General features: G+C 40.0%; 1 pseudogene; it reads right to left on the reverse strand.

Annotated features, from left to right (window-relative positions):
* Positions 1 to 6,126: 6,126 nt before the first annotated feature.
* Positions 6,127 to 27,890, reverse strand: part of LOC118840629 — a 72,239-nt pseudogene continuing 50,475 nt past the window's right edge.

Consider the following 27,890-nt stretch of genomic DNA (forward strand, 5'->3'; position numbering starts at 1 on the left):
TGAGGATTTACGTGGGTTTATTTTATATCCTGCAACTTTGCTAAAGTTGTTTATTATTTCAAGTAGTTTTTTACTTGAATCTCTAGGATTCTCTAAGTAAATCATCATATCATCTGCAAAAGTGATAATTTAGTTTCTTCTTTGCCTATTCTAATTCCTTCAATTTCTTTTTCTTCTCTTAATGCTAAAGCTAACATTTCTAGTACCAAATTGAATAATAGGGGTGGTAATGGACACCCTTGTTTCACCCCGGATCTTATTGGGAATGCATCTAGCTTATCCCCATTACATATAATGCTTGCTGATGGTTTTAGATAGATGTTATTTAAAATTTTAAGGAAGGCTCCATTTATTCCTATGCTTTCTAGTGTTTTTAATAGGAATGGGTGTTGTATTTTGTCAAAGGCTTTTTCTGCATCTATTGAGACAATCATATGGTTTCTGCTAGTCTTGTTGTTGATATGATCAATTATGCTTGTAGTTTTCCTAATATGGAACCAGTCTTGCATTCCTGGAATAAATCCTACCTGGTTGTAGTGTATTATTCTCCTGAAAAGTTACTGCAATCTTTTTGCTAATATTTTATTTAACATTTTTGCATCAATATTCATTAGGGAAATTGGTCTACAATTTTCTTTCTCTGTTCTGACTCTTCTTGGTTTAGGTATTAGTACCATATTTGTGTCATAAAAAGAATTTGGTAGAACTCCTTCACCTATTTTCCCCAATAGTCTGTAAAGTATAGGAATTAATTGTTCTTTAAATGTTTGATAGAATTCACATGTAAAACCATCTGGCCCTGGAGATTGTTTCCTAGGGAGTTCATTGATGACTTGCTCAATTTCTTTTTCCAAGTTGAGGTTATTTAGGTATTTTATTTCCTCTTCTGTTAACCTGGGCAATTTATATTTTTGTAAATATTCATCCATTTTCCTAAGGTTGTCAAATTTATGGGCATACAATTGGGCAAGATAATTCCTAATTATTGTTTTAACTTCCTCTTCATTGGAGGTGAATTCACCCTTTTCATTTTTGATACTGGTAATTTAGTTTTCTTTATTTTTAAATCAAATTGACCACAGGTTTATCAATTTTATTGGTTTTTTCATAAAACCAGCTCTTAGTTTTATTTATTAGTTAAATAGTTTTCTTATTTCAATTTTATTAATCTCTCCTTTGGTTTTCAGTATTTCTAATTTGGTATTTAATTAGGGATTTTCAATTTGTTCTTTTTCTGGCTTTTTCAGTTGCATGCCCACCTCATAGATCTCCTTTTTATCTATTTTATTCATGTCAGCATTTAGAGATATAAAACTTCCCCTAAGAATTGCTTTTGCTGCATCCCATAAGTTTTGGTATGTTGTCTCATTATTGTCATTCTCTTGAATGAAGTTATTAATTGTTTCCATGATTTGTTCTTTGGCCCACTCATTCTTTAGAATTAGATTATTTAGTTTCCAATTAATTTTTAGTTTATTTTTCCATGGTTCCTTATTACAAATAATTTTTTTTGCATTGTGATCTAAAAAAGATGCTTTGACTACTTCTGCCTTTCTGCACTGGATTGTGAGGTTTTTATGCCCTAGTACATGGTCAGTTTTTGAGTACCAGAGTGGATTTTGTTACACTCTAAACAGACATTTGTCTCCTAGTTGGGTGGAAGTGCAAGAATGAAGAGCATGTTCCTTAAGGGTTAGGGATAATCTCCTCAATTTACTAGTTGGTCATTAACATAATAGTAAAATCGTAATTTCTCTCACTTTGATCTCTTCTCTCAACATGGACAATTGCATTCAATCTATTGCTTTCAATTACCATCACTACATAAATCACTGGCCAATCTATATCTCCAGTCTTGACCTGTCTTTGAAGTTTCAGGCCCACATCTCCGAATGTTTAAAGCAGCATGTCTTAAACTGTGGGTTGTGACCCCACGTGGGGTTATGAAAAATTTGGCAACAGTAAAAGTTTCTGAACAACGACCAAAAATTAATTCAAAATCAAACACATAATGAGTTCGAGGTGTTTCTGGCAGTGCTTGCCCATGTTGCATTGTGCAACAACATTGCAGCTTTGGTTCTGAACACAAAGCATGTGCACTTCGCACTGCACATGCTGTCATGCTATGCAATGTCAATAAACGCTGCTGAAACCTGAAAAGAGGTCTTGAGTGAAAAATGTTTAAGAAGCCCTGCTTTAAAGGATATCCTAATCTAAAGATCCCACCACCACCTTGAACCTCAACATAGCAAAACTAAGATCATTATTTTTCTCCCATCTAAAACCTCCTCCTCATAACTTCACTATTTTTATCTGTGGCCATCCTATTTACCCTATCTTTCATTTCTGTAACCTTGGAGTTTCCTTTGACTTTCCCCCCCCTCTTACTGCTCATATCCAATCAGTTACTAGTTCTAGATCTTCGAAGTTCAGAGACTTCCTTGGTGTCTTAGGACAGAGCTCTGGGGACTTCAGAAATTAAACTATGCTACATAATGGTAATCCTCCAAAGGTTTGGTACTGATTAAAAAATAGACCAATTGATGGAACAGACAAGGTTCACAAGGTACAGAGGCAAATGGGTCTAGTAGGGTGGGGAACCTGCAGTGGGAAACTTCCCTTAATAAAAGGATTTGTTCTATAAAACTTGAACCTAGTCAAAAGGCCACACCCAAGGACCTAGAAGGCCCCATGTGGTCTCAAGGTGGTGGGTTTCCCACCTCTGGCTTAGCATTTGATAATCCCAAAGATTCCAAGTACTGGGAATAGACTTACTACTGAGAAAAATCAATGAGCAAAACTAGAAAGCAGCAATTAGGTTTAGGCTGTCGGTATGCCCATGCCAAGACCACCCCTCTCTTTTTATTCCTTTCTTTTTGCTGTTAGGAGACACCCTATTTTCCAGAGCCAAGGACCAGCAAGCAAGCTGTGCCCTGAGTTTGGCATGACAACAATCCTTTGTACTCACTCTCTGGATGAACTCTGCTATAGCAAAATCCCAGAATTGTTTCACACAAACTTCAGGGGGTCTTTGAGCTTGGATGAATTCCTGCAGAAACCCATGTTCTGGTCATGAAGCCCTGCTATGAATCAAACTTGTCTTGTTGCTGTTACGCCTCATTGTCAGGACTACAGCTCACTGAGTAATCATTGCTACATGTATTAAGATTTGACCTCACTAACTTAGAGTTAATTGTGGTTGTAATAACCTGTGTGAGCTCTTTGATATTTTTCAGAGTTAATTGTGGTTGTGATAAACTGTGAGTTCTTTGGTATTTTCAGAGTTAGTTGTGGTTGTAATAACCTGTGTGAGCTCTTTGATATTTTTCAGAGTTAATAGTGGTTGTGTAACCTCTGTGACTCTTTGGCCATTTGTTTTCAGATGTGACAAGGCCAATATCTTATTCCTAGGTAAGCTCCAAATACATAAATGATTGAGATACAATAGTTCACATCATATACAGATTAGAGGAAGAAGGAAGAGATTTCCTTGGATGGATAGGTGAAGAACTCATGACTAAACAAGGATGGAGATAACTACATAAGATAAAAATAGACTATTCTGATTATGGAAAATGAAGACTTTTTGGCAAAAAAAAAAAAAAACCAACCCCAATGTAGCTAAAAATAGAAGGGAAATATTTGGGAAAAAAAAATCATCACAGTGTTTCTGATAAAGATTTAATTTCCAAGACATGCAATGAAAATGTTTCAAATTTTTAAGAACACAGTGTTTTCCCTGATTGTTTTCAAAAGAAGACGCTAGTAGGCCTATGCCTCCAAGAGGAAAAGGACCCATATATACAAGCATATATGCATGTGTGCATGTACATATATTTATATATTATATATACATAGATTTATATAAAACAGTTCTTTTATAGAACTGAAACTAAAAGAATAGCCATCAGTTGGGGAATGGCTGAATTAAAGTATATGAATATAGTGGAATATTATTCTGTCTCAAGTAATGATGAAAATGATGCTTTCAGAGAAACCTAGAAAGATTTGTATGAAGTGATACAGGTGAATGAAGCAGAACTAGGAGAACATTTAATTTTTAAAGTCAATCAACAAGGATTTATTCAACACTTTCTATTGTCAGACACTAGAGATACAAAAGTAAAACCCTAAACAGCCTTTACTCTCAGAGTTTACATTGCATCTGGGGAAGGAAAATATATACAGACATATGATTAAATACAAAGTACATACAAAGTAAATGCAAAGTAATTTAGTGGTGGGGGAGGGGGGTCAGGGAAGGCTTCCCCGGGAGCTTTTAAGGAAACTAGAGAGGCCCACTGTCCCCAGAGGCTATTCCAACGTTACAGCTGGTGTCAAGTCAAGGGCTGAACTCAGGTCATCTCTGACTGAATTCAAGTGCTTTTGCCTACATTAACAAATTCAGAATAGCATTTATCTATCTATCTATCTATCTATTTATTTATTTATGTTTATAATAGGCTGTGGTACAATTTTAATGCAGAAGATAATGCAAGCCCACTTACTAACTAGAACACACAAGATCTTATTCCAGTAAAAGGTTTAGCAGCAAAACTGGAGCAGTAAATGACTGTAGGCACTAAGTAATCCTGGGTAAATTGACTTTTTCAAACAAACACATGAGGGAACTATATATTTGGGTAACTACAAATGACAAACATACAAAAATATAAAAAAATTTTCATTATAACAAATAAAATCTTTTCTCCCTTTTCTACATAATTTCTTAATTCCCCACAATCAAATGGGATCATATATGTAAACCACTTTGCAAATGCCAAAGCACTATATAAATGTTAGTATGATGAAGCCTTGTGGGTGAAGCAATCTTTAAGAAATGCATAGCAAGCCCCACAGGAAGACTGAAATTCTAAAATTTAAATATACTAAAACACAAAATCAGTATTTGTGCAGAGACTGCCAACAAGATTTTCTTCTCTTTCCTTTAGATGAATATTTCTGCGTAAGAACTTTTGTAAACAGCTACTTTGAGTGGGGGGTAGGGGAGAGTCTTGTTTCACAACTTTTCCTCTAGTCTGCTTTCAGAAAATTAAATATACAGGGGAAAAAATCTGGATTTACAAGAGATAAATCATTTTTTTTTTGCATTGCAAAGGGATATTCACCGCAGAGTTCTTTTAAATACTGAAGTACTTTTTAGTGCGCTTATGAATTAGTTCACACATAACTTTTCAGAAACTCATTACTATATCTATTTTTTTCCTACTCTTCCATCTCATCTGGTTTCCCTCTATTTAAAAGACAGGATATAATAGCTGATGGCTAGGTCTCTAATAGCTTCTTCAGGAGGGTCAGCTTGACTTTAAGGAAGCATGACTCAGAATTGGAAGGAAGCTCAGGAGTTCAAGCCATACTTGAACCCAAATCCCTTTTGCAATAGAACCATTCAGCCTTTGCTTGGGGACCTCCTGAAAGACTCTCCAGGAAGGGAGAACTCACCCAGTCCCTCAGAGGCAGCCTATTCCACCGTTGTTTAGTTCTATTTTTCATTGTTAAGCATTTTCCCATAGATCAACCTTAAGTTTGTTTTGGTAACTTCTAACCACAGCTCCTTGTTCTATCCTATGGGGACACCAAGAACAAGTTTACTCCCTCTACCAGGTAAACCTTTCAAATACTTGAAATCAGTTGTCAGATTCCTCTCCAGAATAAATATTCTCTCAGTTTCTTCAAAAATACTCATAAGACATGAAATGAAGGAGCATCACTATCCCGACTCTCAGCTAGAAGCTTTAAGGCACCTAGTGAAGAGGTGGCTTTCCATTGTAATAAGGCACTTTGTGACCATTGAGGAAGCTGGTGGCTTGCCCCAAGTTAAAAGAGGGGCTGCTTGAGGGTCAATGAGTTAGCTGTTACAGGTCACATACACACTTTGGGCGACTGAGAAGGCACAAGTTTCTCCCTTCACCCTTAAACATTTTAGAAAAGCTCAACCACTTCACTCTAAAATACCAGTTTGTGTGGAAGCTAGGCAGCAAGTACCTGATCTGAGAACTTTTGGGAGTCTTCCTGTTACCAACAGTATCATTTGCAGAAGATTACAAGCTGTACAATATCCTTTTCAAAATACTTGGCAACCTGGGACCCTGGCCTAGTGAAGTCTCATCTCTGAAACCAGGCGGCCAAGTTGGTCATTTTCTTGGGTTGGTTTCCAGCAATCTGTAAAGCCTGGCAGGTCCGACACCAGGCTATTCCCAGAAGGACATGATGTGCCCCGCATAACGCCAGGCAAAATAGCGTTTGTGCTCATTCCGGTTTCTATCCGGAAAGCGAAGGTAGGTGGCCAGGGCAGCCTCATTGAGAAAGTCGTCCACGTGGATGAAGGTATTTCGAGCCACAAAGCGCTCGCTCGTAGTTCGCCCGGCTGGGCCCCAGCACCCCCCGCACCGCCCTAGCCAGGAAGCAGTTTCGCCACAGTTTCTCCGTGATGTAATCCAGGTGCTGAGAGTTCTCGAAAGAGAATTTGTAGCGGGCCACCCAGGGTCCGGCACTGGCTGTCCAAAACCACCGTGGCCATACACGGCCACTTTCAGGTAGTGGCAGAGCTCGTGGTAGTATCTGACCCGGACCTGCCCTCGTTCCAGCTGCTGATCACCCCGGCCACCAACCCCTGCTTTCGGGCCAGCGGTGGGTACAGCCCCGAAGGCTGGTCCTGCGGGCTGCTCCTGGGGTACAGATAGATATCCGTAGGGCACAAAGATATCGGAATCGGCCGGGTAGGGCAGCGTCCAGTTGAAGAGGCCGCCGTCGAGACTCTCTAGTCTTGGGGTGTTGGAAGGGCACTCGAAGTTCTTCCACACCCACCGCTGTCCAGGGGCCTGGCCGGCTGGCCGTTCATCGAGGCTGAGCTACTCCTTCAGCTGCTGCTGTGCCCAGCTCCAGCTTGTCTTCGGGCTCACTCCACGTCGGGGGCCAGTCCTGGGTCCACACAAGGTCCCGGTGGTGGAAGGGAACTGCCTGGGCTTCCCTATAGGCTCTCCTGTCGGTGAGCAGGCAGCAGCCGCTCAGGTTAAATAGGCGCTGGCAGTCTGGGACCGGACTGTGTCATCTGTCCTTTCTGATGAAGGGCTCCCACAACATCAGGACGGTGACCGGGCATGGCAGGGCTGGTGGCCGCAGGTATGCCCAGGGCAGTGGAGGCAGCTGGACCAAGGAGAAGTAGACGACCAGCACCGAGAACATCAGGAGCCAAGTTGTGACCAGGGGCGAGGCTCTCCCCAACAATCCTGGGCCCCCGGGCCCGCCCCGGTGCCGGCCCTTCCAGGGCACATACCTGGGCGGAGGAGGCCGAGCTGGGGCTGCTGTAGCTGTTGCAGCTGCTGCTCACCCCAGGTCCAAAGGCGGCGGGGATGGGTAGTGGCTTGCATACTGCTACAGCTCAGCCTGCCACGGGGCTCCCCCAGGAATAGCATTTTTAAAGCGCCGAATGTACACAAAGTAATTTATTGCTAATCCAGCAGTCCCTGACTTCAAGACTCTTGCACTCTCCTGGGAGTAGATCATGTCTTCTCTTTATCTTTCTCCCCAACACTGGGCACAACAGAAATCCTCATTTGGTCTTTGAATTCTGCCCATGGCCAGAGTATTTCAGAAACACAGAGCAAGGGGCCTATAAGAAATGGAATAGATAAGAGTTCACCTATTAGGTTTTCATGAGAATTGAGGGCTGTCCCAGAACTGGAGAACTGGCCACGGACAAGCCACATAAAGTCATAAGGCATAAGAGTTTAAGGCATCTCTCTCTCAAAAGTACCCCAGATTGTGTTGGCAGCTGTAGCCTCTTTCAGAGTAGGAAGACTATTAGGCTCAGAAGCAGAAGGCCTCTGGCCCAAATTCCATTCCCATGAGGGATGATTTCACCCAAAGAAGCACCTTTCATTTCTCATCTATGAAGAGGTCTCTAAGACTTCTTCTGGCCCAGTTGTGAAGACAAGCTGGGGCATAGCCTGGTCAAGGTTCCATCACTAGGTTCGGTTCCACTATATTGGGCTTTTAAGGATGCTTTGGTCTAGATATGAGCAGCTAGGTAGCACAATGGGACCTGCAGAGTTCAAATCTGCCCTCAGACACTAGTCGTGTGACCCTGGGCAAATCACTTAACTCTGTTTGACTCAGTTTCCTCAACTGTAAAATGAGCTGGAGAAAGACATGGCAAACCACTCTAGTTATATTTGCCAGGAAAACCTCAAATGAGGTCACAAAGAGTTGGACACAAAATAACTCAACAACAACACAAATGGTCTAGGTTAGCCATATTCTTTCCCAACTGCAATTGCAGAAGGTACCTAAAACTCCCCCTGGAAAGCCTCCCTGCCAGCTAAGAACAGCATGGTGTGTGGGCATACTGTAGTCAAATGATAGTGGTCCCAACTCCAGCTCTTCCATTGTTACCCTTAAACAGCCACTTAGCTTCAAGGGGCAAGGAGGGGAGAGGGGCTGGAGGATGGTTGAGCTTAGACTCATTTTGACTTCTTCTAATCCCAGGACTCCACTGAGGGCCTCTGCAGGCATCACCTCTCCTGTCCAGTGGTGACAGCTTTCTTTGCTTCTCTCTCATTCAAGGACTGATCTGAGATGAGTGGAAATTCACCATAATCCTGCTTGTTTTCCTCATGGACCCTTTTTGGTCAGAGCTGGACCTATCTGGATGTAGGCTCTCCTTTGAGGATAGCATTGATAGAAGGTGCTCCCTCATCTGTGAGTTCCCTACACCAGTGAAATCACAGGTCTGGGTTCTAGCTTTTGTGTCCTTGGAAGACAGAGCCAGTGCAACTGTTTTCAGTGATCAGATATGCAGCCAGAGAGAGAGATATGACCCTTCTGGGAGGATATACTAGCTACATCAGCTTTGCCTTCTGAGGGTATCAGTGAGACTCCTTGGTGTAGCAGTTCAACATTGCACTGTCCTTTTCTCTTGAGTCCCTGGTTCCTTTATCATATTGCCAATTGTTGCCTGTCAAGCCCATGTCTTTGATGACTCCTGCCATCCACCTCCTTGACCATGACACATGTGCTGCTGAATGTAGGTGGAGAAAATCATACTCTCTTTCTGACTGGATCCACTACAAATTTATGGTACACAACCTCAATTGAGCCCTCACTGCTGTTAGGCAATCCTTCTACATCTCCCTTATGGATTCACTATCCCACTGTCCACAGAGGCTATTCCAAACCTTTTCATCCCTCTTCAAACATCCCATAGTTCTCCCTCCCCCTCCCCTCTTAGCTGAGAAACTTGTCTCATACTTTGCCCAAAAAACTATGAGCTCCCTCTTCTCCCCTCTTCCTCAACTCCTATCACTTATATGTCACCATCTCCTCCTGTCTCACACAAAGAAGTGGCCTAACTCTTGACCAAGGCCCACTCTTCCACTTGCACTAGGGATCCTATTCCAATCCGTCTCCTCCAAGAGATTGCTCCTTCTCTCATCCCTACTCTCTCACTTATCTTCTGATTTCTCCCTGCCTACTGGCTAGTTCCCTAGTGCCTACAAATATGCCCTTGTCTCCCCCCACCTCAAAAAACCCTACTTGACCCTTCCAACACTGCTATTGCCCTCTATTCTTCCTTCTTGTGACTAAACGTCTTTAAAACTCCATCTATAATAGTTGCCCCAACTTTTCCTCCCCTCTCTTCTTAACACCTTAGTCTGGCTTCCTACCTCATCATTCCACCGAAACCCTTTTCCAAAGTTACTAATGATCTCTCAATTGCCAAATCCAATGGCCTTTTTTTGATCCTTATTTTCCTCAGACTCTTTGCAGCCTTTTACATTGTTGATCACACTCTTCTCCTTGATACTCTCTTCTCTCTAGGTTTCTGGGACCAGAAACCTGTTCTAAATCACACCCTCTAACTTGCAGGTGTCCCTAAGGGTTCTGTCCTGGGCCCTCTTCTCTTTGCCCTCTACACTACTTCAGTTGGTGATCTCATCTACCTGTATGGATTTAATTACCATGTCTATACTAATGATTCTCAAATCCACCTAACCCTAACCTCTTTGGTGAACTCTAATTTCGAACCTCCAAATACCTTTGAGACATCTCAAACTGGATGTCCAGGAGACATCTTAAACTCAATATGTCTAAAACTGAGCTCATTATTTGTCCCCCTCCTAACTCCCTAATACTGTTGAGGACAACACCATCCTCCCAGTTCCCAAGGCTCACAACCCAGGAGTCTTCCTCACTATCTCTCACCCCACCACATATACACCTGTTTCCAAGGCCCTCTAATTTCACCTCTGCAATATCTTTTGAACACCCCCCCACCTTCTCTTCTCTGTCACCACCCTAGTGTAGGCCCTTATTACCTTGTACTTGGAGTATTGCCATAGCCTGTTGGTGGGTCCTGCTGCCTCACGTATCTCCCCTCTCCAAACAATCCTCCATTCAGCCACCAAAGTAATTTTCCTTGTCCATTCCAGCCTTTGCATGCCCCTATCTGATAAACTCCAAAGCCTTTGTGTCACCTCCAAGATAAAATACAAAATGCTTTCTTTGGCATTTAAAGCTCTGCATAACTCAGCTCCTCCTCCCACCTTTCTAATCTCCTTCCATCTTACTCCTCTATTTCCATCTAGTGACACTGGCCTCCTGGCTATTCCATGAATAAGACACCCCATTTCTCAGCTTCAGGCATTCTCTCTGGCTGCCTGCCCCAATGCCTAGAAAGCTCCTCCTCATCTCCACTTACTCACTTCCTTGACTTTCTTCAAGTCCCAATTAAAATCTCATTTTCTAGAGGAAGATTTCTCAACTCCTCTTAATTCTAGTGCCTTCCCTCTTTTGATTATTTTTTTCCTTTATATAGATAGCTTTCTGTCTCTCCCATTAGATTGTGAGCTCCTTGAGGGCAGGGACTATCTTTTGCCTCTTTTTATATTTTCAGTGCTTAAAATGCCTATACATAGTTGACACTTAATAAATGTTTATTGACTGACAATGTAGTCGCCAACCAGAATTCCAGAGGTCTGCTGACAAAGCATGCTGCCCACATCCTGACAGAGAGGTGGTAGACTCAAGATGCAAAATAAACTATACATTTTTTAATATGGCAAATGTGAGAATTCATTTTGAGTAGCTATATTTGCTCAAAGTTTGCTTTTTCTTTTCAGTGGGAAGTGGGAGAGATGAGGAAAGAAAAAAATCATTGTTAATTTATTAAAAACCAAAAATTTTAAAAGTGTCAAATAAAAAAGAGACTTTAGACAGTCACATCTCCAGTCCAGAAGCCTGAATTTCCCTGGACACATGGGCTTCCCCATGCATGTGCCTTACTACTAGGTTTCTCTGTATTTAGTCCCACTCTCCCCCCTATGGATACTGTTCATTGGTGGAAGAGTATAACCTTAGTTTATGAGTGGAATGTTACATTATGATTATTCTTGAGTTTGCCTTCTCATTAGTAAATGGTTTATGTTTGGGAGTTAATGTTGCCATTATAACTGATATGTGTAAATGGAAAGCTCACAGTTGGGGGCTCATTAGTTAGAGTTGTGAGTTTGGATTGGTTTTTTCCCTCCTTATCAGGGTTATTCCCAGACTCTGAGAGTGAGGTATAGCTCTGTGGTTGCCCCTCTGTGGAACCAACCCTGTCCTGCTCAAGTGGGTACAGGGTGGAGTGAGTGAACCAGCCCAAACCCAGTAAGAGAGAAAGGGTAGAAAAAGTTGGCAAGGTCAGTATCATACCTTCTTTACAACTGCTGTAGTAGCAAAGAAGTGAAAACAAAGTGGGTACCTACCAATTTAGGAATGCCCGATCAAAATATGGTATATGGATATAGTGGAATATTATTGTTGTATAAGAAGTAATAAAAAGTGTGGATTCAGAGGAAACTTGTATGACTTGATGAAAAGTGAGCAGAACCAAGAAAACAATTTATGAAATAACTGCAATAATATAAAGGAAAGCAACTTGGAAAGACTTAAGACTTACATAAACTTCCCTGGGTCCCTGTGGCCCTGGTAGATCTATTAAATGAAATGATAAAGGGGATGGATTCAGAGAAACCTAGGAAATTTGTATGCACTGATGGAGAATTAAGTAAGAAAGAAGAACCAAGAGAACAGCTCATAAGATGACCACAACATGGTAAAGAGAAACAACTTTGAAAGACGTTAGAACTATGACTTTGATTTATATTTGTGATGGTCAAGAATTAGAAATTGAGGGGATGCCTCCATTGGGGAATGGCTGAACGAGTTGGGGTATATGATTGTCATGGAACACTATTGCGCTATAAGAAATGAAGAGCAGGCTGCTTTCGGAAAAACCTGGGAAGACTTACATGAACTGATGCATAGTGAAGTGAGCAGAACCAGTTGAACATTGTACACAGCCACGGCAACAACAACATTGTGTGATGATCAGCTCTGAATGACTTAGCTCTTTTCAGCAATACAATGATCCAAGACAATTCCAAAAGACTCATGATGGAAAATGCTATCTATCTTCAGAGAAAGAACTGATGGAGTCTGAATGCAGATCAAAGCACGTAATTTTTCACTTTATTTTTCATTTTTTCTTTTGGTCTGTGTTTTCTATTATAACATGACTAATATGGAAATATGTTTTGCATGATTGCACATGTATAAGCTATATAAAATTGCTTACTATCTCAGGGAGGAAGGAGGGAAAGGAGGGAGGGAGAAAATACATCACTCAAAATTTTAAAAAAGTGAATGTTTAAAATTGTCTTTATATTAATTGGGAAAAAAGAAAATATTTTTTAAAAAGAGCTAAGATCATTACAGTGACCAATCATGACTTCAAAAGTCTGATGATGAAGCATCCCTCCCATCTTTTGGCAGAAAGGTGATGGACTAGAGGGGTAGAATGAAAACTTGATTTCTAAGACAAAGCCTACTACCATCTTGATCACCACTTCTCCTTGGATCCTTATATGGGCAGCCCAGGACCTCAAGCCCAAGATCCCAAAGGTAGCGTCACCCCCACCCATGCCCTTCCCCCAGACCACCAGCTCTACTGTCAGCATGGCCTCCATGTCTATATTCAGGGGAACAACCTGATACCAGTTTCCTTAGCAGCCTCAGCAACTGATGACCTGGAAAAGAATGTTCTTACCACCAAAGTCCTTGATACTTCCGTCAAATGGTTCAATATCATAAAGATATTTTTTTAAATCCTAAACTCAATATGTCCAAAACAGAACTCCTTATCTTTACCCCTAAAATTCTCCCCCACCTACCTTCCTTGTTACTGCAGAAGGCAACACCAGCTTCCCAATCCCTCAGGTTTACAACCTGGAAGTCATCCTGGATTCCTCACTATCTCTCATCACTGCTCCCCCACCTCCATATCCAATCTATTGCCAAGACCTGTAGATTTCACCTTTGAAACATCTCTTGAATACGTTCCGTCTCTCCTCTGACACAGCCGCCACTATAGCATAGACCCTCTTCACCTTATCTCTTGATTATTGCAAGGTGGATCTGTCATCCTCAAGTCTTTCTTACTCTAATCCAGCCATCAGTCACCAAAATGATTTTCTTAAAATGCAGATCTGATCATGTCAGACCCCATCTCTCTCTCCCTCCCCCTCCTCCCAACTCAATAAGACTTCCTATTGTCTTCAGGAGCAAATACAAAATGATCTGTTTAGCATTCAAAGCCCTGCATAACCTAGCCCCTTCCTATCTTTCCAATCTTCTGTAAGGGCAAACAAAGTGAGGATTTTTGTTGTCTTTTGTTTTGGAGTGCTTCTCAGCACTGGGGCAATCAAGTGCCTTTGATTGAGTCTTGCTTTTGTTTGTAGGAAGGCTCACACCCTTTTGTTGGTTAGGTCATAAGACATGTGAAACCCTCAAAAAGTGTGAAACCCTCAAGAGGTGTGAAACCCTTGAGAGGTGTGAAGCACTCTGACCCTGAAGAAGTGTATATATATTCTGAGGTTAGCATTTTGTTTGGGGTTCACTCATTGGAAGAGTGTTGGTGTGGAGACTCTAAGTAGCTGTTAAGGAACCCCTCAGCTTTGAAAAACCCAGATGCTGATGCTTTTCTCTCTGATAACTATGTATGTATAACTTTGGTCAGACAGCTAGAAGCCTGTCTGTTGATTTGTGTCATTTGCTCTGTTTATAGTTTCTCTGTTTGTAATTTCTGTTTGCATTTGCTCTGAAGTTCAGGGTGCTGACTTTTTCCCCTGAACTAAGTGAATGATATATGTATGTTTAATTAAAGTGAGATTGTAAACCCCTTAAAGCTGCTTTCCTTAGAAAAGCAGATCAAATAACCTGGGCTAGCAGCCCTCCTGTGTGCTGGTGTTATTGGTCTTACACCTCCACAGCAGCTGCTAGTAACATTTTTGTTAGATCTTCTTATACCTTACTCCTCAACAAATAGTCTTCAATCCAGTGACACTGGCCTCCTGGCTCTTCCATGAACAAGAAACTCCATTTCTTCACTCCAGCCATTTTCTCTGGCTGTTCCCCATGCCAAGAATGCTCTTCTTCCTCAGATCCTACTACTGACTTCCTTGGCTTCTTTTAAGTCCCAACTAAAATCCCCCCTTTTACAGGAAGATTTTCCTAACTCCTCTTCATTCTAGTGCCTTCCTTCTGTCAATTATTTCCTATTTATAGCTTGCTTTGTATATATTTGTTTGCTCATATGTCTCCCCTTTAGAGCATAAGCTCCTTGAGGGCAGGGATTGTCTTTTGCCTCTTTTTGTATCCTGAGGCTTAGCACAGTGCCTGGTATCTAATAGTTGTTTAACAAATGTTTATTTATTGCTTGGTTGATTTTTTTTGACAAATTATAAAATTTTATTTTATTTTAAAAAATTAACAAAAATCTATTTTCTTCCTTTTCTACTCCAAACCTCCTTCCCTGACAAACCAAACCAAACCAAACCTTTGTAACGAATATACATATTCAAGCAAAACAAATTCCCACAGTGGCCATATCCAAAAAGTATCTCTCATTCTGTACTCTGGGTCTATCACTTCTCTATGAGGAGAGGAGTAGCATGCCTCATCATCTGTCCTCTGAAATTGTTTGCTGCTGGTTATTGCATTAATTAGAGATCTCAAGTCTTTCAAAGTTGTTTATCTTTACATTGTCACTATTTGATGACCTCTTGGTTCTGCTCACTTCACTCTGCTAGACAGGCTTTTTAATCAATGAAAATTACATTAAAGAAGATATACTATCATCTGCTTTGCCACTGTACCCTTAGGACCACTGGGTCTGATTTTTATTTTTATATTTTTTCCATATAAAAAAAATTTATTCATTAAACATCTTAGACAACTTCCTCTACTTACTTGAGCAATTCCACAATAAAAAGATTTTGGTCAGAATGAAGGCTATTTTTTTTGTTTCCTGCACTCACAAAGAATGATCCAGAATGAATGAAATAACATTAAGGGGGATGCATTACCATCCAATTTCTTTTTCTCTCTGTTTTTTATGACCAATGGAATGAATCATGAGACAGAAGAAACAAAACCAAAAAATAAAACAAAAGCAAAAGAGAAAAAAAAACAAAAGAAAAAAATAGGAGAGCAATTTGTATTCAGACTCCATAGTTCTTTCTCTGGATGTAGATAGCTCTCTCCATTATGAGTCCTTTGGAGTTGTCTTTGAACCTTGTATTGCTGAGAAGAGCAAAGTCTGTCAGGGTTAGTCATCACAGAATCCATATATCTGTGGTTGTGTATAATGTTCTCCTGGTTCTGCTCCACTCACTCAGCATTATATCGTGTAGGTTTTTCCAGGTTATTAAGATTTCTTCTGATTTTTAGCTGAAACCTCCCAATATATGTTGTCTTTTCCTATGAGAATGTGAGTTCCTTGGCAGCAAGAACTGACTTGCTTTTCTGTTTGTAACCCCAGGGCTTAGCACAGTGCTTTGCACATAGTAAGCTCTTAGCAAATATTTTTTCATTCATTCATTCATAATTAAAAAAGAAAATGATAAGAAATAACAAATTTTTAAAAAAGAAAAAGAAATAACAAGAAGTCTAGGACTTCACTTTGCTATCTTCAGGGAATCCTATTACACATTACTGAAGCATTTTAATTACACACTATGGAATATGCCAGGAAAGCTGAGGCCTGAGAAGACAGCTCAGTGGGTTCAGCACATGGTATTGCATGAGTATCATGCCACCAAGAATAAAACCACAGGCCCTATTCCATATCTGCTGAGGCTGGTGAATTTTCTAACTATGCTATTTCATGAAATGCCTTTATTTTGAACTTTGATTTATTCATTTATTTATTTATTTATTTGATTTATTTGAAATTTGATTTATTGTGTTGTCAGACTGACTAGAGGAAAAAAGATTAAATGATGAGTGCTTGTGAGTTTTTTTATTAAATACTTTCTTTTTTAAAAATTGTTCATATTTTATTTTCAGTTACATGTAAAAACAACATTTAAGTTTCATTTTTTACAATTCTAAGTTCTAAATTCTCTCCCACTGTCCCTTCCCTCCTCCATCATTGAGAAGGCAAGCAATTTGGTAAAGGTTATAAATGTGCAGTCATGCAAATCATATTTCCATATTAAAGCTATTATTTTGAATGGATACGGTTGCACAGAATACCTTGAACCTGTGGCAGCTATTTTGGGTGCCTCACCTGTGAGAGTGTGGTGCCTCGGGAGCTACACTCATAAATAATACATCTTTTGACTGAAGGAAGAGTTGAAAGAGGCCTTCTACCTAACTATAATTTCAACTCAGAAGACTTCAGAGAGGATCAAACCTCATAATAATGTTCAGATTAGTTACCATGGAAACCAGTCAGGAATTAAAGGCATACTATGATATCTTGCTGCCCAGGGATCAAGAGTCTGAAGGAGAGCAGGAAGAATCCTACACATGAGACCAACAAGAAGAGAGGGTGATAGCAAAAGTTGTCTCTCCTTTTAAATTCTACTACTCTTCATGTCTAGTAGTCAATCCTCTTTGGCACATCCGACCCCTTCCCCCACTCCAAACCCTCCATTGTACAGATGAATGAATGAGCTAGGAGTTTCTATTTCAAGGCACCCTTCAGAAAGAAGCAAGACCACGTATGTCATAAGAAGTGACCCAATCATGGAGCATCTGGAAGAGACCAGGAAATATGCTCAGCTCCAAGGGAAATGTCACAGCAAGGCAGATCAGGGGAGCTCTGCTGATTATCACCACCCCCACCCCTTACATCAAATATGAAGTAGAACAAATTCTTATTTAGACACAAATTGGATGAGATGGTCTGTGAGGTTCCTTCCAATTCTGTGAATCTCAGTCATGACACTTATGGAAATGGTTGAGGTCCTGTATGGACAACACTTCACAGTCCCTTGTTGTGTGTAGGAAAGTTGATTAGACTTCCTGGTAACCAGAAGTCCAGCAGTGATGAGAGTCAGGGATGAGGCTCCAACAAGGGCCTGTCCATAAGTTTTAGACAGATTAATGCCGGATGATGGTCCATATGGAAAGGGTCTAATTTGAATGATGAGAAAATCGCATGTTAAAACCCTTTTGAGGGTTGGGGAAGTCTGCCAAGTTTGTCCTGCTCTTCGGAAGATCCTGACTCAGCCAGGTAGGAATCCTTCTCTTTCTTGCTTCTAATACAGCTCTGTAGGTCCCAAGGGAGTGAGATCTCTTCATTAAGGAGCGGAGACAGTGGCATGTAGCCTGGATCAGTCATGGATCCAGGATTAGAAATGCTTGACAAATGGCCTGAGAATAACAAAAAGGCAGCAGGGCCAGGACTATTCAACCTGTGACTAGACTGAAATATCTATGCTCTGGATAATTAGTGAAGAAATTAAACATATCACCACGTGGTCCACACCCAAGTCTGACTGCTTATTTTTGCACACCTAGGAGCTAAGAATGGTTTTCACATTTGTAAATAAAGTTTTATTGTATTTAAAAATGTAAATTTTTATTTTTTTTAAATTTTTTAGTTCTCAGACCATACAAAAACAAGGCACAAGCCTGTTTGCTTTATGAGTTATAGTTGGCTGATGTTGTTGTTGTTAGTCCTTCTTTCTCAAAGAGGACCATGACATTAGGAAGGTGAATTGATTTGAGTGAGGGAGGGCTGTGCAAAGTCACCAGTCTCACTCTCTCCTCCGGAACACTGTGGATTCAAAGTGGTGGCAGGTTTGAAGAAGCAAGCCACAGAAAGAGAGAACTCATGGAAATATCCAGTACATTATGAGGGAAGTAGCTGCCCATGGAGGCCATTTATCAGCAATTGAGAATAAAATAAGAGAATTGGGAGAAAGACCCATTTTCTTGCTGTGACCTTTTAGCTGGAGTGAGGAGAAGGAGGGAGGGCTAAATGAGTGAATCTGCAGAAGCATCCCTAAGTCTTGGAAGAATCATGACAATCCTGGCAGCAGCAAAGTGAATGATTGCATCTGAGGCATCTGGAGCTCTCTGTGCTGGCTATTGAGACCAAACTGGAAGGAGATTTCCTATTTACTTCCTGCTCTGGAAGGATAATTTTTCTGTCTTGCAGAAATTTCCTTGAGAGTTGTTAATTATTTGAAGTTAAACCTATTTGTATATGGGGGTGAGAAGTGAAAATTATTCTCTTCCTATTTTTTCTTCTATTTTTCTTTTTTCTCTTCTTTAAATACTTTGCTATTTGACTTGCTTTCTAGCATGGGCTATAAATAGATTGTGTGCATAGGAATGGGGGTTTGAGCTATACTTGCTTAATTAGGATTCCTACCAGTCTGACCTGGAGGAAGCTAGGTGTCCAAAGTTAAGTATGGTCCTGATTTACACTAGTCTTAAAAGGGTTTTCCCCACTCCCACAAAAAAAAAAAGAGTATTGAATCATTTGCTTTGAAATGTAATGGAGAGAGAATATATTACAATTCAAAGCATGAGGGATAAAAAAAAGAAAGGCCGATTTTGCATTTACCTCATAACAAAAACTCCCAACCTGTCTCAAAGCTTGCTTCCAATAACAAACTGCCGGGCATATATGATAAGGAGAACCAGGAATCTGAGTCATGGCTTAATAATGGCTATAACAAGAAAAGAGCTGAAGTCAACACAGAACATTGTATTTTTATTGACTATTAAACCAAGTCAAGTATAACCTATTGATACAATCTCGTTATAAAGCAGCAAGGATTAAAAAAGCCAAAAATAATTGTTTACTATGGGCTTTATCTCCACAGGATTCCACCAAAATAATTACCCAGAGTTCTATGAGCTATTTGCCTCAGTTTGGCTTCCACAATCAAACTTGGAGAAGCTTTTGTTTTTGTAGGTAGAAGGCCCACCTTAGCAACATATCAACAGGGCCCATTTGAGTCTGTGGAAGAGGAAAGCCAGAGGGGACAAGCAACTTTCTGTCGAAGACCGTATATCACTAACTTTGAAGAGTTTCAGTTGCTCATTGCTGGTTGGGCTTATGTATCAATTAGTCCAGTAGTGAGTATTTATTAAGCACCTATCATATGCTAAGCCTTTAGATACAAACAATAAACAGCTTCTGCCCTTGAAGAGCTGGGGAAGGCACATACACACATGTAAAAATTTAAGTGGCTATGTTTGAAAATGGGATCATGTGGACTTCATTATAACCTGGAAAGACTTATATGAACTGATGCTGAGTGAGGGGAGCAGAACCAGGAGAACATTGTACATAATTACAGACGCATTGTATCTGTGATGACTAACTTTGATAGATTTGGCTCTTCTCAGCAATACAAGGTTCTAAGACAGCTCCAAAAGACTCATGATGGAAAAAGCTATGCACATCCAGAGAAAGAATTACAGAGTCTGAATGCAGATTGAGGCAAACTATTTGCTCTCTTTTTTTCCCTTCTTTTTTTGGTTTCATTTCTTCTTTCTCATGATTCATTCCACTGGTTATAATTCTTCTTTACAACTTGACTATTATGCAAATAAGTTTAATGCAAAGGTATATATAGAACCTATATGGGATTACATGCTGTCTTGGAGGGGAGGGGGAAGGAGAGGGAGAGAAAATTTGGAACTAAAGCCTTGTGGAACTGAGTGTAGTAAACTAAAAATAAAAAAGAAATAAAAAAAAGGAAATGGAATCATGAGGTCACCAAATATGTTTCAAGGGGCCCCAGATTATTGTATAGATGTGAGAAGAGAAGATATTAGACTTTATGTCTTCTGCATCACTATTCTATGGTTTTGGGATTCCTTTCTGTGGTTAGGCCCATGGGAACGTAGCATCTCTCTCCTCCCTTCCCATATCCCCTACTCCTCCTCAGGGAACTGAGCATTTCATCATAGTGCGTTTGTGGAGAACAGAGGTCATGGGGAATAGATCACCCTTCAAACTTACTGGCTCTAAACAAAAAGACATTTGCCCAAAGAGACCAATTATATTGGAAGAGATTGGTCCAAGGATAAAGAAGGTCACTCACTCAGATGACTGCTTCTCAGAGGAATCAGAATCTTTCATCAGAACATATGAATCATTTCTAACTGGGCTGGCTAAAGTTGTAGTTGTAGAGGGGAGGAGAAGGGTGGAGACCAAGCCCCTACTGGCTGAGAGAGGATAGAACTGAGATGAGAGTTGGTGATAAGGCTGTACTTAGCTCTGGTAATTTTGAAGTTCCTCCAAAGGCTCTTAAGTCCTTACACGGATCAATGATTCTTATGGGAAGTGGGCAAGAAGTCTCTGACAGGTTAGTAACTACATTTTCTGTCTATTCTCCTACAAGAAAAGAGATGGTAAACAGACATGAGATCACAAAGTTATTCATGAATGGCCCTCAATTTCTCACCTTGGTTTTGTTCCACTTGATTCTACTTCCTTTAAATTCTCAGCCTAAACCATTCCTACCATAATGAAAGACATTAAAAAGGAGACTGTTAGGCATATTTATATATATGGGGAAGGGTGGATCCCATTGAGGGAGGGAAGGAAAAAAGACAGGAAAAAAAGCATTTATTAAGTGCCTATTCTTGCTAAATGTTTTACAAATATTTTTTCATTTGATCCCTGTAACAACAGTGTTACTTGAAGCTACTGTGGCTGTGTGAGGCCAGTAACACCAGCACACAGGAGGGCTGCTAGCACAGGTTATTTGACCTACTTTTCTAAGGAAAGCAATGTAAGGGGTTTACAATCACTTTAATCAAACATACATGTATCATTCACTTAGTTCAGGGGGGAAAGTCAGCACCTTGAACTTCAGAGCACATACAAACAGAAATTACAAGCAGAAATTATATAAATAACATATAGCAAAATAACACAAATCAACAGACAGGCTTCTATCTGTCTGACCATAGCAACATATACACAGTTACCAGAGAGAGAAGCACCAACATGTGGGTTTTCAAAGCTGAGGGGCTCCTTAACAGCTACCCAGAGTCTGGTCTGGTGAAATCACAGGAGTGCTCTTCCAATGAGTGAGCCCCAAAGCAAAATGCTAACCTCAGAGCATATATTCACTCTTTAGGACCCTGAGGGGTCCACACCCAGTCAGTTGAAAGGGTGTAGACCTGGGCTTAGCACTTAGTGAGTAAAGGGTGTAGACCTGGGGCTTTTTTGTGACTTAAGCAGGTCATCAAAGACTCTTGATTGAAACAAAGGCAAGACTGAAAGGCACTTGACTGCCTTAATGCTGAGAAGCACTCCAGAACAAAGGACAACAAAAAGTCCCACTTTGCTTGACATTCCGATCCCTCAGCAACTCTAGGGTGTAGGTGCTATTATTACTCCCATTTTACAATTAAGGAAGCTGAAGTAGACAGAGGTTAAGTGACTTGCCCAGGGTCACACAGCTAATAAATGTCTGAGGTTAGAGCTGAACTCAGGTCTTCTTGACTCCAAGCTTAGCACTCTATCTACCGTGTTAACTAACTGCAAGAGGGGCAGGAAGGAGACATCCTGGAATTCTTCTTACTTGAATATTCCTGTTAATTTTGTTTGACATATATACCATAGATAGACGATCAATATTCAAATAATTAAGATGTTCCAAGCATTAAAATCTTATTGGCTACAAGTGCCAATTTCTTTTTTCTTTTTTTAAAAATATTTTATTTTCCCTCAATGTAAAGATAATTTTTTAAGATTCTTTTTTATTGGTATCATTCATTTTAACTCATCTTCATTTTTTTTTCTTTTAAATAACATTTTATTTTTTCCAATTACATGTAAAGACAATTTTTAACATTCATTTAAAAAAATTTTGAGTTCCAAATTTTCTTCCTCCCTCTCCTTGCTCTTCCCTAAGAAGGTAAGCAATTTGATATAAGATTATATAGGCACAATCAAATTAGTCATGTTGTATACGAAAAAACAGAACAAAAAGAAACAACTATGAAAAAATAACTAGTGAACTTTTTCAACTATGAAAAAACAAATAGTATGCTTTGACCTGCATTCTGACTCCATCGGTTCTTTCTCTGAATGTGGATAGCATTTCCCATGATGAGTTTTTTGGAATTGTCTTAATTCATTGTGTTGTTGAGATGAACTAAGTCATTCATAGTTGATCATTGCACAATGTTGCTATTACTGTGTACAATGTTCTCCTGGTTCTGCTCAATTCACTTTGCATCAATTCATGTATGCCTTTCCAGGTTTTTCTGAAATCAACTTGCTCATCATTTCCTATAGCACAGTAATATTCTATTACGATCATGTTCCCCAACTTGTTCAGCCATTCCCCAATTTATGGGTATCTCTCCAATTTCCAGTTCTTTGTCACTATAAAAAGAGCTGCTATAAATATTTTTGTATAAATAGGTCCTTTCCTCTAATAAGTACCTTCTCTCGGGTTCTTCCAATAACTTGTGGTCACAAGAAGCAAAGTGGTATTTGAGGCCAAGGGTCACAGAATAGTGAGTGTCTGAGGCTAGATTTGAACTCAGGTTCAAATATGTATATGTGGAGAAGGGTGGATCTCATTGAGGGAGGGAGGGAAGGAAAAAAGTATTTATTAAGTGCCTATTCTTGCTAAGTGTTTTACAGTTATTTTTTCATTTGATCCCTGTAACTGACTCCAGACCCAAGTGCTTTATCTACTAGATATGCACTATTTGTGCACCATCTGGCTGCCTGGTAATATGTTGTATCCTCCTAATGCCCCTTTGGCACTTTGGGTTACCCACAACTTTAATTCTTGGTGACTGTGATGTTCCATGACATAATCATATATCACCAATGGAAGACTATTGTTGCTTTTGTGTCAGGTAGAAGCTTGGGGTCATTAAAAGTCCTGTAATTTCTTTAAGGCAAGTCAGCCCATCTTCTTCCTCTTGAACATCCTCCATCTTCAGTGTCTAAGAGGTCAATGAATCAGCTCTACGTATTGGCCATCCAACCATATAATTAGACAATAAATATTTTTCATCTACTTTTTTCCTATGGGTATAGTTAAACTGACCTTTTTTGAGTCTTTAAGGATCTCATTCAGGACATTCTGTAAAGTTCTAGGTTATGATTCAACCTGTAAGTCACCTACAAAGACTCTTATCCAAATACTGTATAAATATCAGTGCCTTGTACATTGTCGGAACACAAACTGAACTGAATCATTATAAACATCAATCATCAGTAAAAGACTGCAAAAGAAAATCTGGTCTTTCTGAATTTTCTGTTGGGTTGGATTGTGGAAAAAACAGAATTATTCACAAATGAGGTCAGTCCTCTTACTTATAAGGATGTTTTATAATAAGCATAACACTTTTTATATGGAATTTAAAGCTGAGAAAACTGATACCCAATTTCTGGTTTCCTTTCACTTTTGTTGTTGTTAAACTATGAAATTAAAAATCATCAGAAAAAAGTAATATTTCCATAGACAAAGAAGGAAAGAAAAAGAATATTGTATATGTGTAGTAGCAATTTGGATTTGGAGATCTTTTCCACCCATTAATAGGCCATGTGACCTGCTTAAGTCACATGAAGCCTAAGTCATGTGGTGGGAGGAGCTTCCTGACAGGAAAAGGAAGTTATGTAATGGGAAATGCTGAGAGAGAGAGAGAGAGAGATGTCATGGCTGCTAATGGCTGCTAATGGCCGCCCTCGTGATTGTTAGAACTGAACAGACTGACTTAGCTCTACTGTGAGTTTATTTTGGGGAAGACCCCAGCAGATGGTCAGAGAGGTTTCAGGATGTTGAGGCTCCATGTTGTGATATTCTGTATTGAATGTTTTGGGTTTCTTGCTGTTATGATGAAGTAAACAGACTGACTGTGGGAGCTGAGCATTTGGTTATAGGATATGGTTCTCTGGTGTCTGAATAAATGGTTTCCTTCTACCTTCTTCATGGAGAGTCTTTCATACCTTGCTATACAGAACTACATAGGAATATTCATGACTATCTTTGATGTTGTGTTTATTGCCTTACTGTTTCAATATGACACTGAGAATTACATAAAACCTTGTTGTTGTTGTTTTTAAGTAATGAAGAGATTGGCCGATGAAGGTCTAGTTTTCAGATCAGGGTGAGCCTGTTTCCAGAAATGCATGTTAGAACGATCCCTTCCCTCACCACTTCAGAATACATACAGGTATTCTCTATTTCTTGTTGACTTATTTTGTGGTGCAAGATGCCTTTTAATTGACTGCTGAGATAGTGCTGAGTGTGCATATGAAAAATTTGAACAGAAAAAGTCTCTCTGTCTCTGTCTCTCTCTCTCTCTCTCTCTTTCTTGCTGGGGAGGAAGACAAGAATTGCTGTAAGCTGCTGGGTGGGGAGGTAAAGTAGTTCCAGCAGAAGGTATAAATAAATATGGAATTCATCATGCCTATCCATGAAATCTGAAGGTTCCATTGATACTCATTTTGTCTTTTTATTTTTTTGCTATCATTATCATTATCTCTCATTTCTTTCAAAAATAAAAACTCTCCTTTGTAACAAATAGGTATAGTCAAGGCAGAAAAAAAGTATGTTGTATTGATCATGTCTGAAGATATAGGCCTCATTCTCTACTTATAGTGGATCACCCTTTTGCCAAGAAATGGGAAGCATACTTCATCATCAGTCTTCTGGAGTCATACTTGGTCATTGCATAGATCAGAGTTCTTAAGTCTTTCAAAATTGTTTTCCTTTATAATATTGTGGTCATTGTATAAACTGTTCCCGGTTCTACTCACTTCACTCTCCATCAGTTCATATGCATTTCCTAGGTTTCTCTGAATCTGTCCCTTTCATCATTCTTTTAATGAATTTACAAGGGCCACAGGGACCCAGGTGTAGCCAGAATGGACTTTGTTTTCTTTGAATGACTCAGCTCGCCTCGTTGAGCTTCCCTGGACGCTAGGGCTTGCTCTTCCGGGGCAGGACGAGAGCTTCCTGTGTGATGAGTCGTGGTGCTGGCTGAGGGGAGGTGTGTTAACATGATCTACGCTGGGGGAGGGGCCAAGTCAAGAACCAATCGGCCCTGGTCGTTCAGGCGGCGCTTGATGATGTCAAAAACTCTATAAGAGGGGAGAGGACAGCTTGAAGATTCTCCTTTCCTTTTCTGGTTGGAGCCAGAGACACCTACAGCCGAAGCTAAGCTGCCGGTAGCAGAGCTGACTAGAGGCTAGTGGGTAATCTTCTTACCGTAGAGGGGAAGCATGTATACGATTTTGCCTTATACCATCTCGCTTCTCTGTGGCCTCCTGATTACCCTTGTAAGGCGGACTTATTGGGCCTGGAAGCTTTTGATGAAAATATCAAAATGGGGACGCTGGTTTGTGGGCTTGTTATTGTGGAGTGTAAATACATGCTTTAGTTCTCCTGCCTTCTGCCTAGAGAATTCCTTGTATCCTGCGGTTCCGGACCTTTTAGGCACATATGAGATTCTCTTTGAAATCATAAATTCTGCCTTCCTAATATACCAGGGCAGCCCATGTGGCCTGGGTAAATAGATATTAGGGATGTGGAAAGACACATTCTCTGCTTCCAAAGGAGACTATGATCTCCACTTTTGATCAGGAAGAGGCTGCATGTTTACTCCATGCCCTTATGTCTAAGATGTGTATTGACCTAGAATTACAGCTACTACATATCAGATATTTTCAGTCTAGGGGTACAATACTCTTTTGTGGGTTCAGAATAAAAGTTTTTTTTTTTCCAAGAAGGTTTCTCCAAATAGAAAGTAGTCCCACCCTAGACCAGGAGGATAATAGTTGGCTTACTTTCTGCCAGCTTAGCTCCTTCTCACTGAACACTTATTACACAAAAAGAAAACACAGATAGTGACCAAACATTTACTAAAAACAAATAGTAAAACAGAAATTGGGCAAGTTATTCAGGTTAGGGTAGATAGAGTAGGGAAATGAACTCTGACTTGGGAAGAAGATAATAACTCAGCTCAACCAAGAAGGAATTATCTCACTAGAGAAGTCTGCTTTTTTGCAATTGCCAATGTTGGGAATCAATGTACATGTTGGGGTTCAAACTGTCTCCAAATATCTATGGCTCCAAGGATTCCTATCATAAAATTGGTGTCTTCTCCCTAGCCCTGTGTCTCTCAAACTTAACTTTGTTCTCTCTGAAATCTCAGAGAGGGAAGCTGAAGAGGTAGCTAGCTATATGGCACAGTGTACAGAACTTTGGGCCTGGAGTCAGAAAGACTCGAGTTCAAATCTGGCCTCAGACACGCTGTGTGATCCTGGGCAAGTCACTTAACCTCTGTTTGTCTCTATTTCCTCAACAGTGAAATGAAGATAAAAACAGGACCTGCCCCAATAGGGTTGTCATGAATGTCCAAATGAGATAAATATTTGTTGTTTTTTTTTTTTCCACGGGGGAAGGCAGGGCAATTGGGGTTAAGTGTTTTGCCCAAGGTCACATAGCTGGTAAGTGGGTCAAGTGTCTGAGGTCAGAATTGAACTCAGGTCCTTCCGACTCCAGGGCCGGTGGTCTACTCACTGTGCCACCTAGCTGCCCCTGACAAATATTTGTAAAGTGCTTAGCACAGTACCTGGCACATGGTAGGCACTGTATAAATGTTAATTCTCCCCCACTCTTCTCCTTCAAGTAAGCCATACATAGCATCTCTCAGGCAATCAGCAGTCCTCCATACATTATCACAGAGCTGTCCTAACTACACAACTCTCCTGGGTTTGAGAGTATTACACTTATAGCACAATAATATTCAATTGTATTCATATACCATAATTTATTCAGTCATTTCCCAACTGATAGGCAGCCACTGGATTTTCAGTCACTTTACATAACAAAAAGTGCTGCTATAAATATTTGTGAGCATATGGCTCCTTCCTCCTGTCTCTGATCTCTATTAGCATACCTGCCATGCCCCACCCCCCCAGTCACTCTAAAATTGTCTTTTTCTTTTCTTCATCTTTGAAGTATGAGTATCAATGTTGTCTTAACATATATTTCTCTTAATATTAGTGATTTGGAGCATTTTTATATGGTGATTGATAGCTTGTATTTTTCCTTTTGAGAATTGCTTGTTGATATCTTTTGATCATTTGTTTATTGGGAGAATGATTTTTGCTCTCATATATCAGTATCAGTTCTCTATGTATCTTAGACATCAGACCTTCACCAGAAAAATTTGCCACAAAGATTTTTTCCCCAATTAACCTTTTTCCTTTTAATTTCATTAATCTTGTTTGTGCAAAATCCTTCTAATTTTACATAATTAAAATTGCTCACTTTATCTCTCTATCCTTAGTTTGATTAAAAAAAATCTCTCATATTAATATATGTATAAAGTATCTCCTTTCCTGTTTCTCTAATTTGTTTGTGATATGACCTTTTATGTATCCTGTATGTATCATGTATGTCATGTATCCATTTGAAGATTATTATGGTATATGATGTAAGATTTTGACCTAACAAAATTTCACTCAACCTGCTTTCCAGTTCTACTGTTTTCCCAGGTCTGAGTTCAATTGAGGCATGATAAATTCTGTT

Source organism: Trichosurus vulpecula, chromosome 1 (genome assembly GCF_011100635.1).
Source record: "Trichosurus vulpecula isolate mTriVul1 chromosome 1, mTriVul1.pri, whole genome shotgun sequence".
Classification (NCBI taxonomy): domain Eukaryota; kingdom Metazoa; phylum Chordata; class Mammalia; order Diprotodontia; family Phalangeridae; genus Trichosurus; species Trichosurus vulpecula.